The 12,694-nt window shown below is 45.7% G+C and overlaps 1 protein-coding gene across 4 annotated transcripts in view; it reads left to right on the plus strand.

Annotated features, from left to right (window-relative positions):
- Nucleotides 1-600: 600 nt before the first annotated feature.
- The window catches only part of LOC135378243 (calcitonin gene-related peptide type 1 receptor-like), a 57,663-nt gene continuing 45,569 nt past the window's right edge, over nucleotides 601-12,694 (plus strand). The window contains exon 1 of one of the 4 annotated variants that reach the window (XM_064611208.1): nucleotides 601-852. The gene's annotated coding sequence lies outside the window, so the exon portion shown is untranslated. Of the gene's footprint in view, nucleotides 853-1,790; nucleotides 2,113-10,058; nucleotides 10,130-12,694 lie in introns of those variants that run through there. The other 3 variants (XM_064611206.1, XR_010418315.1, XM_064611209.1) reach the window with 3 other exon arrangements.

Here is a 12,694-nt window from a genome sequence, read left to right on the forward strand (position 1 = left end):
AAATTAATGTAGTTATTTCAATTTTTAATTCTTTATTGCTGTATTATTTTAATTCTTTATTCTAATTGCACGTATATTCTACGTGAAAAAAAAGAAACGAAAAGAAAAGAAGAAACACAGGAAGGGTTTTCGAGAAAAGGCTCGGAACAAACCGGACCGACTAACTGCGTCCAGCGCGAGCACACAGAGAAGAGATCCGAAACGAGGACTGCCGACGACATACAGACACATATCCAACGCATATGCCACTCAAAAATACACTAATCGACGTTTCTGATCCCTATGACAGGCCAGAGTGCGCAGCATTTTCGTGCTCTTCTGTGTGCGGTAAAGCGAGAGTGTTATCGCTACAGTGATTGTAGTAATTCTCCAAGCACGCATCTTGATTAGCCTTCTGCAGACTCTGGCTTGTTCCGGCTCGTTCTGGCTCACTGGGTAATCTATTGCGATATGCGGATACGGAGTTTCCGCACACGTCGTTTGAATGGACGGAAGTCACCGTCAGTGATCAAGGTTACACGAAACTGATAAACAACCCACAAAATGTATCAAGAGCAAACGGAAATCGGCCTGAACGCTGACACGTACAAGCGCAAACAAACAACGGACAGGCGTAATCGAAGCCAGCCTTCCTACGAGAAAGGGATCAATACGCTATCAATCAGACTAGCACCGTGTGGTAGCAGCCCACATGTTTTACGTTTCCTGACACATTCGTAATTGCTCTGGACCGTGTCTAGCATACAACGAGACTTCATCGTCACCAAGGCCACATTACCAGCCATTGTATTGAGTTGTTTTTCCGTGATGTCGACTTCCACGAATCTCGTTGTTGCTGGATATTAGGAAAGGGTAAGTGCGCTTTAGAGCCCTTCTCCTCGAGTGACCTTATGTGGGAAAGTGTGCACTCTTAAAACGGAACTCCGCCACATAGCCTGATGAAAGGTAGTTGTTATCTTTCCTAATCTGTGGAAAGCGTTGGGCGTGTACCCTTTTGTAACAATTAACGCAAATGTATAGGTGTCACAAAACGACGTACGCCTCTCGTTTTCAACAAATCAGGGGAGAGGACGATGACATTCGTTCTGATGGTTGGGTAGGAGAGGAGCGTCAGCGTCTGATGTGGTAAAGTTTGTTTCGCATGAATTTGTCGACGTACGTGTGTGTGTGTGTGTGTTATTTTCGTGACTTGTTCAACTACCTTACAGAGCTTTAAAAGTTTCATCAAATAAAGTGTCGTACAGGTGCGTACGAACCCTGCACCACACCTACCCTGGCGTAGCCAGCGGTGGGGGTAGGGGGCGGGGGGGGGGGGTCGAAGTCCTCCCGAATCTGTAACTTCGGTAGTGCATTTGGGAGAGGGAAATGAGGGTGAGATCCTCCCCATATAAAATTCCCATGGAACCCCTCCCGAGATATTTATCTGGCTGCGCTACTGCTACACCCTATCCATTTCACCGCGTTTCTCCGCCCCGTTCGCAGGTTACTTCGCTCTGCCAACACGGCGAAACAATATGTTTTAATGCGACAAACATACTTCGAAGCGTCGTTTTACCTGACCCTTTTGATGCCCTTTGACAGCTTCAGGGAAAAAACAACAGAAACATCTTTTATTTATTGAGACATGCCTTGAAAGAGCGTGCTCAGACAAGTATTGAGCACATTTGGGGCGTGTGCAGCAGACAGCGGTCCAATGGAGCCCATCAAAGCCAACCGATCGAAGCGAACCGTGTTCCGAAAATAATGTGCGCGACGGAACGACGACAAAAGGAAGCAGTCGCTTCAATCACGGAACTGCGATGCCTCCGCCACATCGCTCTCTTCCTCTCGCGCCGCTGTTGTTCGTATTCTTATCGAGCAGCCCAGTGTGTGCTTCACTAGCAGACAAGGCTGGTGTGCCGTCCGATTACGCAGAAGTACCGCACAGGTGGATCGTCTTCGTGGAGGACGTCCGCTGATAACGTTCTGGTGTCTTGCTCGGACCTGGATGACCAAAGTGCGTCACTCTATGAAGTGTCGTATTCCGCGTGTCGTCACAGTTGGTGTCCTGTGAATTGTGGAACAGGTGGAAGGAGTCTCCCTGTAACGTGATTCTGATCGACGTTCGTGAAGGTGGGTGATTATAACGTAAAGGCGTGAAGTGACTGTGCAGTGATTGATATGGTGTTCGTTTCATGCCTCAGTAACGTGCGTCGCCTTCACATCTCGTCTTGCTGATAAATGAGATGTTCCGAGGCGACCACGTCACTTTGGTGTTGCGATATTCATATCGAAATAGGTGATTGGAGTGCAAATAGATAAGTTGTTTTAGCATAATGTTCCTTGCCTTGAACAGTCACAAACATCTTCGCACACCACCGAAGTGGAAAAATAGTTTTATCATTTGCTGTCTGCGAAGGAGAGGCGCGTGGAATGTGAACATGCGGATCAAGGTCCACAGTGAGGAAGAGAGATATACTGGGAACTGCACATTTTTTGTACTGCATGAAATGTAATACACGTTTCGATAAACAGCGAACGCTTATTCACGAGGCTGGCCGCATGAAAGCAGATCAAAGGGTTCTTCTTTTACACTGATCGCCAGCGTTCGGTGAGAAAGTGGTTTTCAAGAATCGATGCACACCAAAACAATATCAAATGCGCTGGACTTCGTATGCGACCTCCAAAGCTTGCGTTGTGCCCAATATTTCTTAAACGCTCGTGTTGAAACCACGACTGGCAGGAGAATATATCTCAAGGACGGCCAGGCGATTGCTGCCGCTGCGTGGGGGTCCCTTGTCCTATTTCTGCATGTATTAGTCAAGGGCGCGCACGAATCCGTGGATGCAACATTGAAACCACAGGAACTTGCATATTGCTGTCCAGCACTATAGTTTCCTAAAACGTGCTGAGCTGAAGAGGTTCTTGAGGAGCTACACGTGACTTTAGTTGATTGGACAGTGCGTGTATGGTTGCATGGATGGCATTCCGGTTCGAATCCGCGGGTACCGGCTGTGCTCTCTGGGTGTTTTCCCTGGGTTTTCCTCAGACGGTTTGAAACAAATGTCGGCACAGTTTCCTGTGAAGTCGGCCCAGGCCGCACGGTCCCCCCTGCGATAGTCGTGACGGTGCCCGATAAGCGTGGCCGGGTACGGCAAGGAGTTCCACCACCTCTTCTGAAAACTGGTCCGCCCCTGCGTTTGTTCTGCGAGGAGCATTCACTCATTGGTGCATAGAGCATAGGGGTGCATTAGTGCATAGAGAAAAAAAAAAAAAAAAAAAAAAGGGCTTCGCTACGTCGACATTGTATTTTTATGCCGGAAAGGGAAGAGGTATCTTAATGAGGAAGCAATGCATTTGATATTTCGAGTGGATTCCTTTGGACATCTGCGACATTTCTCTAGAACGGCTTTTTACCTGGCTCTGTGTTGCCGAGCATGTGCTCTGCATATCTTCCTCTTCTAATGTTTTCTTTATATCTTTTTCTTTTCTTTATATCTTTTCTTTTATTTTATACCCCGCATATACCCCCCCCCCCCAATCACATGATATACGACGTTAGCTCCACTCTTATCACGGCGCCCACACCATTCCAAGCTCGCCAAATTCTATGGTAAGCCACGCAATCGAAACGATCATGTGTTGGTAGAAATATGGCAGTCGTCGAAAAAGCCACCATGTGTTGGTGTTTCAATCGGGTGCTCATGTCCACGCCACTTCTCCATCTACAGTAAAAATGTCAACGAAAATCCGAATTGAATGTGGGTGAATGTTTTACAGTTCGCAGTGGCGATAAGAGAGGAAAGTAATAAGGGAGGCACGGGTGAGCGTTTTCATAGAAATCTTCGAAACAGCGCGCACAAACCTGTGACGCACCGAATCCATGAAGTTAGTATAAAAATAAGAAGATAAAAAAAGAAAAAAGAGCATCAATATGACAGCGTCCTGAGCACTATCGTCCTCATCCAGATTGCATGAAGGCTGCAACGTTGCTGAAAAGAGGGAGGTAGAAGTATTTCGTGTAAAATATTGCATAGGTCTTTTGCGTGGTTAGTCTCGTCAGTTGTTACACCAAACTTGACCGTGTTGTGCACTGCTGAAGCTGGGCCCTTCTCGCCGGAAGGTCGCAAGACTATGATTCTGTACAATTTCAAGTTTTTCATTCCATCCTGGCTTGCTCCAGGAACCCCCACAACCGAAGAAATCGTTTTGGGGATGGAATAAGATAGACTTCCACCAAGGTTATCCCACATGCAATGTCTAGGCTTTGGTATCTGGAATTCATTGTCATTAGTGAGCGAGCATTGTCAGTCCTTTGCGTACGTAACGGATAGCTAGCGTGGTGGTTCTGCGCAATGCGCGAAGCACTCTTTATATTTTGCGCGTGCGCGGAACAACCAACGCTATCCCTTACTTACGCAAAGGCGATAGCGTACGATCGATTAAAATTAGTGAGTTTTAGTATACCGTTGATAAAGTTATCGTCTCTATCGGAACCAATCGCACTCGTGCGTGACTCAGAATCTTATCCACTGATTGGTTCCGGTTGATACGGTGAGACGCTAGTCACGTTATCAACCGTCTGCTAAAACTCTCTATCTATTGTGCCGTGTATGCTGTCGCTATCGCGACGAAAACAAGGTGCCCTCTTGCGGTTTCTTCGGATCTCCGGATCACTTTGTGTTTTCTTTCGTCACGAGCATAAATGATCGCCATAAGCACGCAAACTCTGGTTAGCAGATTATTCCCATGCCTTGTCTCTGCGCAAAATCTCCTGTCTCCAACGGCCACCTTTCCTTAAAAGACAGCAAAGGCCGAAACAAGCAATGGTACAAAAACGCCGTAGTGTTTCAGATGTGTGTGCTTCATATTACAGAGTGTCAATGCATCGTACGCTATCGTCTTTGCGTACGTAAGGGATAGCGTGGTGGGTCTGCGCAATGCGCGAAGCTCTCTTTATGTTTTGCGCGTGCGCAGAACAACCAAGCGTTGAGGGTTCTGCGCACGCCCATATCAGAAAGAGAGCTTCGCGCAGTGCGCAGAACCACAAACGCTATTCCTTACGTACGCTAAAGCGATAGCGTACGATACACTAAAACTCTCTATTAACTGGATCATTTGACGTGCGAATGATCGTTATCTCTGCCGTTGTTAATATGGGATCGGTAGACGCCTGCGCTTCGCTCGATTGCGTCCACGTGAACGGCAGAAAGGACACCTTTCCATCCGTGAACGGCAGGAAGGACATCTTTCCATCCGTGGATTAGGAGGTTCATTCCACGTGGGAGATACATCAGGACTCATCACAAGAACAAAAAATAAATAAATAAATAAATGAAGCGCAAAAGGACGTAATTCATTGGTGTAAGGACATAATTCGTTGGTTGATAAGGGAGTGGAAGAGCGTCCTTTTGCGCTTCACCGCGACCAGCCGCCACAAAGATATGTAAACCGAAACCAATTAATTACTGCAACTAATGATCCGCTTCGGTGGCAGATTTTTCTCTAAAAGGTGTCCACTGAAGGTCCCAAAAGGAGTAGTACCCATTTTAATGCCGACAGCGCCCTGCTTTAGAAGCTATGTTTTTTTACGAAAGTCATTTGAATTTTTATTTCAATAATGAGCGCCTCCCACTCATTCACACGGTGCGCAGCTTGTGGGTGGTGTCCGACGAAAGTTCGTCGATTGGTGCACCCGTTCGCGAATTATTTAGCCCGGGGATTGAACTGAAACACCCTGTATACCGCGAAGACTATTTTTTTCTTATTTTCGCTTTCGCATGTCAGATCATACCTGGGTAAATTACTTCTAAAATGTAATTAAATTACATTACTCATTACTGCAATTGAAATGTAATGAAATTTCATTACAATTAGTACGAAAAATTAATGACATTACTAAATCATTACTGCAAGCTTAATCACACTCTTCTATTTGTCTCTTCTACAAGCCAGGGTGCCATGTATGACGTATCGTTCCACAGTGTAGAGACGAAGATGACACAATGTATCCCGGCAACATAAAGACTGTCCGGAGGATGGGGCCCGCAAACAATGATTCTCCAATGCCACAAACCGTTAACCTGAATACTCGATTCTTTTGTAAAAAGTAATGAGTAATGTCATTAAAATTACTGCCCAAATGTAATTAAATTACATTACAAATTACATAATGTCAAAAGTAATGCATTACATTACAAATTACCAGAAAAAGTAATTCATTAAATTACAGTAATGAATTACTTTTTCTGGTAATTTGTAATTTGACATTACTACCTAGGTATGTAGAAGATATGCCAGCAGTCCACGCAACACTAGTAATATATAATATGATAACTTTCACCAGTGAGTTAGATTGAATAGACGACCATAGTGCATATTTTTCAGACTGGTCTAGCTGAAATGGATACATTGGACAATGACGGGATCTGCACGTCAGTCGGAATATACTGGTCGCATTTGAAGCCCTCTGACGAAACAAAGAAAACACTGTTGTTCGTGCTTGTGAATTCGTAAGCCGTGCAACGTAAGGGGCACGATGGGTATAGGGTCGGACATTGACTGTCAAATGGAAATCAGACTGGGAATCAATTTTGCTGGGATTTGATTCCAAGTTCGGGATTTGACGCTTTGTAAACACTGCGTGGTGTTCCTCAACAATGAGTTAACTGAGAGCATGCATCGATATAGGGGCCTCGGTGTTATTGGCGATGGGAGTCTTAGTAAGACTAACTGTGCGGAAATTGAACTGACTTCCAGCAGCATAGCTTTGTACGAATGGATGAAGCGAAACTCCGGATATCACCGAGTAGTCCTTAGTTGGCTACAGTTCGGTTTAGATAGGTGTTTACTAGTGGTGGCTAATACTAGGATTTTTCGATAAACCATCGAATTCCGAATCGAATATGACATTCTATAATGTCGAATCGAATGCCTCTTTTTGATTTTTTTATCTCGAATAGTTCAGAATTTGCACGAGTAAGCACACACACACACACACACACACACACACACACACACACACGCACACGCACACGCACACGCACACGCACACGCACACACACACACGCACGCACGCACGCACGCACGCACGCACGCACGCACGCACGCACACAAAGAACAGAAGGCAAGGACAGAAAGTGAGCGCTGCTTCTTACCCAGATATGTATCCGTTTGCAAAAAAATCACGTAACCATCTTCGGCACATTACACTGGTCGTACCGCAGTGAACTTCAGTCAAGCTCTTGTACAACTACAACGAGTTAGTGGCGCATCGGGTTTCCTTCACTGTACCAGAGAACACTCCGCGTTTCACGTGTTTTGCGGTGCTTTCGTTAACTGGTATTCGTCATTTCGCAGCATACTGTTCGAAGAAAAGGTATAGAAGAGGTATAATGAAGGCATAAACCAGGACTAAACTACCATATTTATACCTCATAACCAACCTCTATACCCTGTTTAAACCATGTGGGTGGTATAAATCGCCGAGGCTATACCTTCCACGCCAGTTGAGGATATAATAAGGTACTTCTCTCTAGCGTTTATACCTTCGGTATTTTGTATACCTTTAGATATGAACCTGTGGAACCACATTAATTTGTGGTGGAGACAGTACCATCTCAGCTAAGCAGTAATTTAATTAGGAAACACGGTCAGTAATACAGTTGCATCGTAATTAATAGGGGGAGTGGTTTATGGCAGCGTGCTATTTGTTCCTGCAATTACCAAATCTACGCGTCCTCACTCATATTGTTGCTCGCCGGGCGAAGGCGCCCCACATTTTGCGAAGCCACGATGTATTATACCAGTATCTGTTCTCCACCAAATCCTCCCACGCTGCTTCTTGCGTGGCGAGTAATCTGCACGAGCTCTTCTCTACGTTTTACACCTTCACTTTGTGTATGTGAGTTTGTGGGACGTTTGTGTGCGTGCGTGTCCGGACATTTTCTTTCTCTCTTTCCTTCTCGCGGTAGTTGTTGTTATTAAAGCACTTGTCGCCCAATGTTATTTTGTTGTAGGTTTGTTCCGAGCTGGATCAGGAAAGTGCCACTCTTATATAGCGCTGCAATAAATCGCATATTCCAGTTTCCCGAGATTACACCCCAGGTTTGAAAATATACGTTCAAGGGGATACATGTTTATACCATGAGGTGCAAATAATATACCTTCAAGGAGGTATATAAAGTTACTATACCTCGAAAAAGGTATAGCGTTTATACCTCAAAAGGTATGCGCCCTGGGACAAGCCGTTTATACCCTAAAAGGTATACATTTTTCAGCAGTTCAGTTACTGTGCGGTGAATGTAGATAGCATAAACGTGCAGGCGAGAAAGTGGACGAAATCTTATGTTGAAGGAAGCCTGAGCGTGTACAACGAAGAAGAGCACACATCTCACAATTGAGCTGTTGTGTGTTCGTCCCTTCTTCTTGCCCCACACTCAGACTTCTTTCATCGTGGATTTGGTCCCTTGCAAAGCTGTGGAAGAAACTACCCATGCCGCTTCTGCTGGACGCGGTAACCGGAACGCTTGCCATGGTCAACGAAGCGAAGGCGCTACGAAGCGTTGGGAACGCGGTAGTGTTTTTTTAGACAACCGTCGGATACCAGAACTACACTTGTAGATCACCTGAAAGGGACAGTCACATCCGTTCCAATCGGTATCGGAACTATAGTGTCATTTTATTCCTCGTGGACCACTGACCAAGGTATTGAAAACCCCACGCGAAAGAGTGGCGTAGTTTGACTTCGGTGGAATACATGACAAGAACAGACGCCGAATGTTGAGAGTATGCCGGAATTCCCTCACTGGAAAAACGACAAAACGTCACTCCCTAAGAGCCAATGAGGGCGCGACCTTGAGAAAATGAATGGCGCGGCCGTTTGGGCGTCTCACAGGCGTCTGGACTGCGCCTTTCTCCTCTGAGCGCCACCCTCTCACTCCTCCGCTTAGGAAGTGACGTCACGCCGCCGGAGCCTGTGCAGCTGCGGAAGCAGCGCTGATCTTTAAAATTCGTTTGTTTACTATCTAAGCACTTTTCGCACGAAAAAAATAGCCGAGTGGATTGTCGGCCGATGCCGAACATAGTGGTATCGATTTCACTGATGGATTTTGGGATGCGGCAGTCCCTCGAAGCGGCATCCGGTGGCTAATCGTTTTCGCTGCCCCTGTACATGTATCCAGTTCGATTATGAAACTTTTCCCTACGTATTCCCTTCGGTTGTATTACTATTCGCTTCGTTTGGCTCCAATTTCAAAATGACTCTTCGTACACCCCTAATGTTTACCTACGCTCACTGCGCTGGAGAGCGCAAAAAAATGCTGTACATGCTGCTGGTTCAGCAGGTCGGAAGACAAGCGGGTAGCAGGTGGAAAAGACACGGCCACAGCCATCCGCGAATGAAATTAGGAGGAGATTGACTGATTGATGCTTCCTGACACTACCTACACCATAGTTTAAAAGGAACGTGACTCACTGCTGTGGTTCATTTCATGCACGTAGAAAAAAAAAAAATTCTACGTCTCGTAGTTGGAGAGATACAGGCCTTTGGTTACACGCCCACGTCAAGCTCTGATGTCTGAAGCTCTACGGCCTTTCCCATTGGTTCTCGTGAGCATCATGACCTCTCCCGCGCTGCCTCACTGGCGGAGACGCCTACAGTGACGTCAGCGCTGGATCAGTTTCGGTATTCTCGATATCGATTGTCTACGAATGTATTACACCCGTAAACTGTAAACCTTGGAACACAGACTCACATCTACCATATTTTATATTTATCCAACCATATTTTATATTTATCCGGCATAACGTGCGTCTTAACCCCTTTAAGCCGAAACGTTGAAAGCAAAAGTATGCAAGCCAGCTGGTGTAAACTTCCTGGAGGAGATGCATACATGACATTGACGTGTCCGCCATGTTTCCGGCATTGTTGAAGTGGCTGAAACGAAGGCTCGAGCTTCTGCGAGATAAGGAGGACAGGAACGACTAGATCTGAAACAAAAGAACAATTGTCTCAATGCGCACTTATCACATATTCCTTTCTTGCCTACTGCTTTCGTTGGCCGTTGACAACACGGTGCGTTGTGCCAATCGGCCAATGAATGCAATTCTAGCGTTGTAAACCCAACACGATACACCCCGGAGAAAGAAGGTAGGATTTTTGAGCTGTTTATATCATGCAGCACAGTATTTATGTATGTATATACACAAATACTGTGCTGCATAAGAGAAACACACGAACTTTTCGCGAACCCCGCTGGTTCGCAAGGTTCGATGAACTTTCGAATTTCAAGCCAGATTCGCCGACGTTCGCAAAGGTTCGCTGACTTGGCCTTTCTCATGCAAAGTTGGAAATGCTGTGACTGATATAGCTCTTAAAATTGAAATGTGTGTTAGTCAAACATGACAAAACATTGGTTTGGCTAGTCAGTACAAGTTCACGATGAAACAGTGCAGCACGGAGAGGGTCCGAGAAAGAACGACGGACGCACAACGCAGGCACTCACTAGCAACTATGGAAAGTTTCTTGAAAACATCGGTTCTTATAAACACTACCACAGGAAGTGCAATCGGGATTGTAATAATGCACCCGCATCTATCAAACCTACCCCATATGTCGTCTGACCAGTACCGGCGTCTACTTTTCGCCTCCGGGGGGACAAGTGGTAAATTTGTGCCCTCCCTCCCGTATTCTTGCTCCACGAAAGTTGTCTCATTTGCGCCCCTGCAGGCGGGCTCAGGGGTGCAGTTGCCCCCCCCCCCCCCCCCGTAGACGCCGGCCCTGCATGGTTATGACATATGAGACAATTAAGCGATGCACAGGAAGACATGGTTGTTGTCCGGCGGCGTCTCAGCCGTGCCAGCAGGTGGCTAGCATTATGCTTTTCCCTTTGCAGGTTTCCAATCCAACTTGCAAGTGTAATAAATACAGGGTGTTTCACCTAAAGTGGTACAACATTCTAACTGGCGACGTACTTGCCGGAGGGTTGTGGGACTTTCGGCAATTACCTTCTGGAAACTTTTGCCACCATTAAGGAAGGCTTTGGACAATTTTTAAGAGACAAATTTATTTTTGTCAATTGAACTTTGAAAATTGCCAAGCGAACCTCACTTTTTTTTGTTACAGAAATATGAAGCCCTCCACGGATAACCACAGACCCAACAAAAACTATGCACAGTATTGCAACAGAAATAGTAAAAAAAAAGTAAAAATTACGCTTTAGCCCCGCCTGCTTGATTTTCGCAAAGAAGCGCACGCCAAATGTGCGTCTAGAGGAGGAGGTGTCCCCGCCTTTTGCCTTCGTTGTGATAAGACGGTTGTCACCAGCATTAAGGCCAAAGCGGGGGAAAGAAAGGTAAAACAAGAGGCGGGAATACTTCCTCCTCTCCACGCATCTCCCGTGCGATCTTCTTTGCGACAATCGAGCAGACGGGGCTAAAGCGGAAATTTTACTAATTTTTTTCGACTATTTCTGTTGCGATACTGTGCATAGTTTTTGTTGGGCCTGTGGTTATCGGCGAAGGACTTCATATTTCTGTAAGGTGATGTTCGCTTGGCAGTTTTCAAAAGTTCAATTGAAAAAATAAATAAATTGGCCGCAATTAAAAATTGTCCAAAGCCTTCCTTAATGGAGGCAAAAGTTTCCAGAAGGTACACTCTTGAAAATGAACTTCACTGCTAGCCAGCCATCGTCTCGAATGATATCGTTATCTGCCCTGATTTGTTGAAAACGGGAGGCGTACGCCTTTTTTGTCACAAAAAAGGCGTACGCCTCCCGTTTTCAACAAATCAGGGCTGATAACGATATCATTCGCTGTGATATTTGGCTAGGAGCGTGCTATGTGGTGAAGTTCATTTTTAAGAGTGTAATTGCCGAAAGTCCCACAATCTTCCGGCGAGTACGTCGCCAGTTAGAATTTTTTATCACGTTAGATGAAACACCCTGTATATAGCACACAGAAAGATAAAAAACGTCATAATCTAAACATACCACAAGTTCTTGGCGGCTTTCCAAGTTGTAAGACATATGCTTCCAATAGGGTGGCGCGCATGTGCAGTCGAAGTCGAACTTCTGCTAACTTTTTTCCAATTTTCTGAAGAGAAGCTCAAATTTCGCGAACTTTTGCGAACTCGAACCTCGAAAGGTTCGTGATATCACTGGTATTAACACGAGCGACATTCCCATGAATACTCCAGCGTGAGATGCGCAATGTCACGTCTTTTTGTGCTCTTCTCACCATAGGGAATAGCTTTCGGTTCTGCCACAAGATATTACGCAGCAGACAATAGGGCTGACGGTGTCGTCTGCTATGTGAGGGGTATGCCACTTCCGATATTCCGGCGCCGTGCAAATGCTCAACATAAGACGCGGAAGAACTTCTGCAATAGTTCTTTCCTTTTTCTTCCACTAGACTATTCCGTGGGGGTGTCGCTCGTGTAAATACACAGTAGGAGTACTGAAAGCAGAACCACACAGCTATGCGTGTGCGAAATCAAGCCGGTTTGCTCATTTAGGTGGGACTTGGTGGACCACGATTATGGCGAGAATAACCGGATCATATTATAATGCTCAGTGTGGCTTACGTTCCCTACATACGTTTGGATGTTTTTGCAGTGTGCATCGAGTAAGTAGCAAATGCCCACCACATTTGATATTCCCGCGAATGATTAAAATGTAGCATATCAAGTGTACAAGTAGGAGTGTTGTACCTATGA

The sequence above is a fragment of the Ornithodoros turicata genome, chromosome 1 (genome assembly GCF_037126465.1).
Source record: "Ornithodoros turicata isolate Travis chromosome 1, ASM3712646v1, whole genome shotgun sequence".
In the NCBI taxonomy this organism is placed as follows: domain Eukaryota; kingdom Metazoa; phylum Arthropoda; class Arachnida; order Ixodida; family Argasidae; genus Ornithodoros; species Ornithodoros turicata.